This window comes from Oryza sativa, chromosome 4 (genome assembly GCF_034140825.1).
Source record: "Oryza sativa Japonica Group chromosome 4, ASM3414082v1".
Lineage (NCBI taxonomy): Eukaryota > Viridiplantae > Streptophyta > Magnoliopsida > Poales > Poaceae > Oryza > Oryza sativa.
Genome location: NC_089038.1, coordinates 29,498,321 through 29,505,825, shown reverse-complemented (window position 1 = coordinate 29,505,825; position 7,505 = coordinate 29,498,321).

Genomic DNA, 7,505 nt, shown 5'->3' with positions numbered 1-7,505 from the left:
TCTACACCAAACACCGAAACCGGGAAAAAGACTAAGAAAACATTCTTAGCTCCATTATACCTTTGCCTTGCGCCATCCAACTTGGGGTCAATGCTTGAGCCAACATCAACACTTGTTACCATTCGGTTGAACCATATTTATGCCGAGGTCTTTACCATCCTTTGTCAAGACTTTATTCTCATCACAAGCTTGACTTCATTCTTGCCAACATGATGATGTCCTTGGCTTGGTGACCATTAACTCATGGTGTCATTCATTAGCCTCATCGTAGTGGGACCTATTCCTTTTCACATCTCAAATGGAGAACATTAGTCTCAACAAATCGGTTGTCATCCTTCACTTGATGACCAACCGGTTGCATATGAAAGATATGGATATGTTTGTTGAGTATTCATTAACATCACAAGTGTCATATACTCGTATGCAAGCTCAAGTGCAAAGATCCGATATAAATAATAGGTGAACAACAGGGATCTAGAACATGCACAATAAATGTATAGGATTTGCTCCCCCTAAATATATGCATACAAATAAATATACAAGAGATGGAAGAAGTATATGCATAATTAGAGAATGACCAATGGGGGTTTATCCTATACACATAGAGAAGGCATATGTAGTAATGATGTAAACCAACATAAAACACATACATTCATGATCTCCATGTTCTTAATGTAAATGAGACTAAATAAGATACGACTCGAGTAAACATTAGTCTCACACTTATATAACAATAACATGGAAATCATATATATGAACCTATCAAAAAGTAGGAGATAAGAAGTGGTACATATCGTTTTATCTCCATGCATTTCATCCTTATCATGATTAAGGTCCATCACCAAAGAATGCATATCTACCACATCTCATCATCGGGAAATAACCTAGTTGACAACTTATGAAAAAGAGAGTTTAATCCCATAAACATCGGTTTATCATCTATCATCAAAGCAACAATTACACAAATTGTTTAATCCAAGATCTTTCAATCTTTTCTCTTTTTGTGATAGATAATAACCCGATATAAACAATATAGAGAGATGAGATGAAAGATAATTTCAAATCAAGGTAGAGATATTATACTAAATAAAATATAGAATAAGCTCCCCCTCAAGATGTGCATACATATGGATATAAAGGAACACATATATACATAATCAATCAAGATCAGTGACGGAGCTCACACTATATTTTGGATCCACAAGAGAGACCAAGTTAGAATATGTGAAGTTTAATACATACCTCTCATCATTTTTATTTTAATATCCAAACGAGACTAGTCAAAGAAAAGCTCATAAAAACGTTAGTCTCATATTATTAGATTTGTCATTAATCACCAAAACCAAATTAAGGCACTTGAACTTACAATCTCCCCCTTTTTGGTGATTGATGACAAATCCATTAATAATAACCACATTTGGATATGAAGCATATAAATTATCATTGTATTGAAGCTTGGCAATTGATTTATATCCATGCATGTCATTGAGTAAATAGGAGTGATATATATGCCAATGACATGCTTATGCATATGATGCATATGTAATGCTATGATGTGGGATCCTAGAATATTTCCCCCTTTTATAGCTATGATCATAAGGATATCACAAATATTCTCTCCCTTTAAGATCAAATGTGGGATCCTCAAATATTCTCCCCCTTTTGACATTAATCACCCAAAAATGAAAAAGAGCTAGAAAATAGGCAATTACAAAAGCCCAAAAAGAAATAAAGACTCACAAGGCCAAATAATTTTTTTTGAGGCACAAAGCAACAAATTTAGAAAAGAACCATTTAGGAAAACTCCCCCTTACTAATAGAGGCTTATATTTGGATAGGGAATTTGGAATAGATTCCATATGTAGAAGGGGTGAGTTTGAGCACTTAAACTTTCTCTTAAAATATCCTCACCAAAGGTTTTCTCAAGAATGTCAAGCACTAAGAGGAGCTTGGTTAAGAATATTGGAAGTATGTTGCTCAAGTGTGTAATATCGGTGAGGAATGAAAATGATGAGCAAATGTTGGGTTCAAGATGATCATGAGATACTACCATTTGTTGAGAGACCAGTTGTATATAGAAAATTGAATTTGGGATGGTAGGATCAAGGAATGGTAGTTAGCTTTGGTAGCAAGGATCAATTTGTATTTTGGTGGGTAAGATTGGAATTTCGAGTCTATCCATGGAGGCTTGGTTTCTAAAGTCCAAAATGACATTTGAGATTTCTTGGTTTCATATCATGGGCATTTCAAAAACCAAAAGAGTTCAAGCAAGGAACACATCCAAAAGAGCTCAAGGATTCATGAAGTTTTCAAAATAACATAGAGCTCAGTACTTGAAACATCTTATATTTCACCACCATGCTCAAATAATCAATAAGAAGTGATATGCACTTTTCAATCCATGTTTAGCTGAAAAAGCACATAGCAATGGTGGCGTCATTTAGCAATAGAAACCTATGGAACAAGGCTCGGAAAAATATGCCATAAATCCTAGAGATAGTTCATGTAAAAATGCAAAAATTTCATTTTGGGGTCATTTCTCAGATCTCAACCGAATTGAAGAAACAAATCTCACAAGCTTTTAGCCAACTGAAAGTTTCAGGCTTTTTCAGATTTTGGAGACCCAATATGAGGTTCAAAAGGCATCCAAATGACCACTGAAAAATGTAAGTAAATTTGGAAGTAAACTTCAACTATTGAGGATCAAAAGTCGTTATGTAAGCTACTTCAAATTTGCAATCCATTTGGAGATACAAAAATCACAAATCAGCCCAAAATCAGTCTTTTTCTGAAAAATCAGCAAGCTGCGCAAAATGAGAAAAGGTCAAAATCTTTGCAAATCAAATCGAAATGAGTTGAAACCTTGCAGATATGATCTTTATACTTGTGAGGAACTTTTCCAAAAAATAATTTCTTAAAAATCATTTTTCTATCAAAAGATATGACAAAATGAGCATTGTAGGCCTTTAGGGTGAGTAAATTTGAGTTGAGAGCTCAAATCACATTCAAATTTGAAATCCATGGAGTTTGACATTTGTAAAGCCTTAGGAGGGTTATAGATACACTTCCAAGCCAAGATTCACAAAGAACTTTGGCTCTAAAGGCTTAACACACCATATGCAAGTTTAGGCCAAAAATAGTCAAGTCAAGATTTTAGCTGAAATTCAAAAGATTGTAGAGTTTGAATGGTTGGTATTTTGGGAAAACTTTGAACTAGAGAAATGTTTAAAATGACCAACTCTAAAACTTTTGTATAGAAAACTTTTCTAAAAACTCAATAGATTTTGATTTAGGAAAATAAAACATTTTCAGCCAAAACAAGATCCTAAAAGATCCTATTGAGACCAATTTTGCTATTTTGTTTCACAAATGGAAATTTTGACTCCAAAGGCCTTGAAAAACATTTGAAATACAAATTGGGATACATTTGAAAGGATTTTCACAAATATGGGCCATTTAAATAAGATTTTTGACTTTTGTCCAAAATAGGCTCTTTTGAAATGGTATGGATGCAACCTTTTTGAAAAATTCATGTTTGGAAGCAAGGGGGATATGGGTTTGATTCAGATTGCTCCCCCTTGATGCAATTCTCCTTTTTGCTCCATGAATTCAAGATTTGATAGTAAAGGCCATGTTTTAGCAAAAGGCTACAAAAGCTCTCTTTTAAAATACCTTCCTCCAAAAATGCGAAAAGAAGAAAATGAAATGGTATTTGAGATAAACTAATATGCATGAAGTTCAAATATGATTTTGAGCCAAAAAAGATGCAATTATTCAGGTTTAAGAAATAAACTCACCCAAGTGCTAGAAAGTGACCATATATGGTCTAGTTAAGATTTTTGGTGAGTTTTCGCATCAAATTTATTTTAATAGGTTGGTCTTTTGGATGAGATTCAAAAACCAAAAACATTTGAAAAGGTCAACTCTCTCTAACTTGTTTTGGGATCCATTTCAAATTCCCTTTATAAATCTTTGTAGAGAGAAAAATAGTTTTGCTCCAAAACAAGATCCTACAAATAGTTTTTCTTGCAAACTAAAGCTTGGAAAACATATCAAAGACCTTTTGAAAGAGTGTCCAACTAGTAGTTTTGAATATTTATCATTTTCACAACATTTTAACTTTAGGTCAAAATGGGCCTTTTGAAAATACTTCTACCACTTGGATCACTTTGTTCACATTCTAAGAGTTGTAGTGCATATGTAAGAAATGCAATGCTTTTGTCACGTCCTGATAAATTCATCCCGAAATAAAAATCATTCTCTAAAAAGGAATAATAGAATTAATTAAAATGCGAAAAGAAATTGGCAAACATTAAAATGCGCACAAGAAAAATTCGAATATGGCCCGGAGAATTTTTAATAAATTCTCCTTGGTCTAAAATGAGCCCTCAAATTTTACTTGAATTTTCAGAGCACCGAAAATAATTATTAAGCAACAATAACAATTAGCAAAGTTTATTAAAAAGAAAAACTAGAAAAAAATAGGAAAAAGTCCATTTTGACTCCCTTAAAAGTCGTCCGAATCTAATTCGTGCCCCTTAACCACAAAACCAGATAGAACGACTCCCAAAAATATTGAAACCGGTATAATTTGACTCCCTTAGTGATTTTGGAGGGTGGTTTCGCTGACGTGGCACTTACGTGGCAGTGTTGACCGAGTCTTCTTCACACGTGGCGTTGACGTGGCGCCTATGTAATATTAGAATTAAAAATAGATGTGTGGGACCCACATGTCATTCACACACCAAAAAATACAAGGACCCACTGACTGTGGGGCCCACATGGTCCTCCTCTCCCCAACGTTTCTTCCCCCTTCCCCTCTCTCCAACGGTGACGACGTCGATGGCGATCCATGCCATGTCGCAGCTGGACGGCGGTGCCGACGGCCCCTCCCCATCCCCCACCCCGGGAGCGAGGATGTCGCCATCGTGGATCTTCGCGGGGCCGCCGACGGCGCGCGGGGTGGCCGACGGCTCCTCCACCACGGCGAGGGACGCACTGGGTGAACAACGGCGAGGGGCGCAGGCCGCGCGGTGTGGCCTCTCTCTCCCTCTCCCGCTCGCTTCTCTCCCTCCCTCTCTCTCTCCCATCGCCGGCGGCCGCGGAGTCATCGCCATCGCGGATCTTTGCGGGGCCGCCGACGGTGCGCGGGGTGGACGACGGCTCCTCCACCACGGCGAGGGGCGCGTGGGGTGGACGACGGCGAGGGGCGCGCAGGGTGGCCTCTCTCTCCCTCTCCCGCTCGCTTCTCTCCCTCCCTCTCTCTCTCTCTCCCGTCGCCGGCAGCCGCGAGGTCGTCGCCGTCGCGGATCCTCGCGGAGCCGCCGACAGCGCGCGGGGTGGCCGACGGCTCCTCCACCACGGCGAGGGGCGCGCGGGGTGGCCGACGGCTCCTCCACTACGGCGAGGGGCGCGCGGGGTGGCCGACGGCTCCTCCACCACGGCGAGGGGCGCGCGGGGTGGCCGACGGCTCCTCCACCATGGCGAGGGGCGCGCGGGGTGGCCGACGGCTCCTCCACCACGGCGAGGGGCGCGCGGGGTGGCCGACGGCTCCTCCACTACGGCGAGGGGCGCGCGGGGTGGACGACGGCGAGGGGCGCGTGGGGTGGCCTCTCTCTCCCTCTCCCGCTCGCTTCTCTCCCTCCCTCTCTCTCTCTCCCGTCGCCGGCGGCCGTGAGGTCGTCGCCGTCGCGGATCTTCAAGCTGCTCCGGAAGCGCGCCCACGACTACAACTCCGATGACTCCGACGACGAGAAGCGCCTCTCGGCGGAGGATGAGGAGGAGGAGGAGGAGGGGGCCTCCATATCACGTCCCAAAACGACTCTAAAATACATCCTCTAAATTATGCCTAGAATAATTAAAAACCGTGTGAAAGTCTCCAACAATTAAAATGTGCAAGGTTAAAAGTCAAATAAGGCTTAGAGGATTTTTGTATATTTCCTAAAAGCCTAAAATACGTAAATAAATTTTAGTGGAATTTTCAGAGCACAAATAATAATTGTTAAGAAATAAACAAAGTTAAAATAATTTTATAAAAAGAAAAACCCTAAAATCCCTCCTTCTCTCTAATGGGCCGAATTCGGCCCATCTCCCTCCCCCTCTCTATCTCCTCTCCCCCGCGGCCCATTCGGCCTCCCTCCCCGCGCGCGCGCCGCTGATGGGCGGGCCCGCCCGCCACCCTCGCTGACGGGTGGGGCCCACCCGTCATCCTCTTCCTCCCGCCGCTCCCGCCACCGCCGCCGCGAATCCTGCCGCCTCCCGCCGTCCCCGCGTGCAATAAAGTGGGGGGAATCACTCCCCGTGATCCCCTCTCCCTTTCCCCCCATTTTCCCCCTCTCTCTCGCGTTCAAACGGGCGGATTTGCCCCCGCAAATCTCGCCGGCGCCATTGATGGCGGCCGGACCTCCCGCGCCGGTTTCCTTCCCCTCCGGCCGCTCTCTCCCCCTTCCAACCCTATTTAAACCCTCCCCGCACCTCCTCCGTCCGTTTCCGCCTCTCGCCGCCCTTCCTCCTCGCCGGATTCGAGCTCGCGACGTCGCTCTCTCTCTCTCTCCACCGTCGCCGCCAAGCTCCGGTCCGCCGCCGTCGTCGCCCCGGACCGCCTCCCACCTCGGCGCCGCCTCCTTCAGGTTCGCCGCATCCTCGCCAACCTCGTCCACCTCTCCGTTTCGGTCGCCGACCGCCGGAACGCCGTTGACCCCGTCGACCCGAGCCGCGCCGCCACCTCCCTCTGCTCCGGCCGCCTCCTCCGTCGCCACCGTCGCCCCGGGGTGAGCCGTGGACCATCGCCTCCTTTCCCCCTTCCCTCCCCTCTCTCGGCTGCCGCTCCGCCGCGCCGGTGGTCGCCGGCGGCGACCATCGGGGCGTGGGCGCGCCGCCTCCCGCCGACCGCGCCGGCGTGGCCGCCCTCGGGCGCGCCGAGTGGCTGCCGCGTGGGGCCCGGCCGTCAGCCGCCCGCGCCCTCGGGTGCGGCTGACGTGTGGGGCCTACGGCGCCGGCCGGTGCGAGCCCGGGTGCATCCGGTCCACCGTGGACCGTGAGGCTGCCGCGTGGGCCCCACTCCCGTGGACCCGGTCCGCGCGCCCCTCCCCCTCGGCTGACGCAATAAACCCTTTTTAAATTAAAATTTAAATGGAGAAATTCGCAAATATTCATTTAAAGAGCATATAAACTTCAAATGGCCATAACTTGGCCATTTGAACTCGGAATTGGACCGTTCAAGTCTCTAATTTTTCCTTAAGAAGTCAAGAACCCATTTTTGTGCTTTGTTCCTGCTTGTTATATGGAGTTTGTTAGAGTAAAAGCCCTTTTATTTTCCGTTGGTCGTGTAGACGCTGCAGCTTCGGAAAATCCGCTCTTCGTGGAGGTTGAAGCCGACGTTTGGGAAAGCGAGCAAGGCAAGTCACATCATCCTTGAACATATTGAATCCCAGTTTATAAAATTATTTTGATTTAAATTATTGCATTATCGCTTTATTTAAATTCCCACGTTATCACTGTTTTAT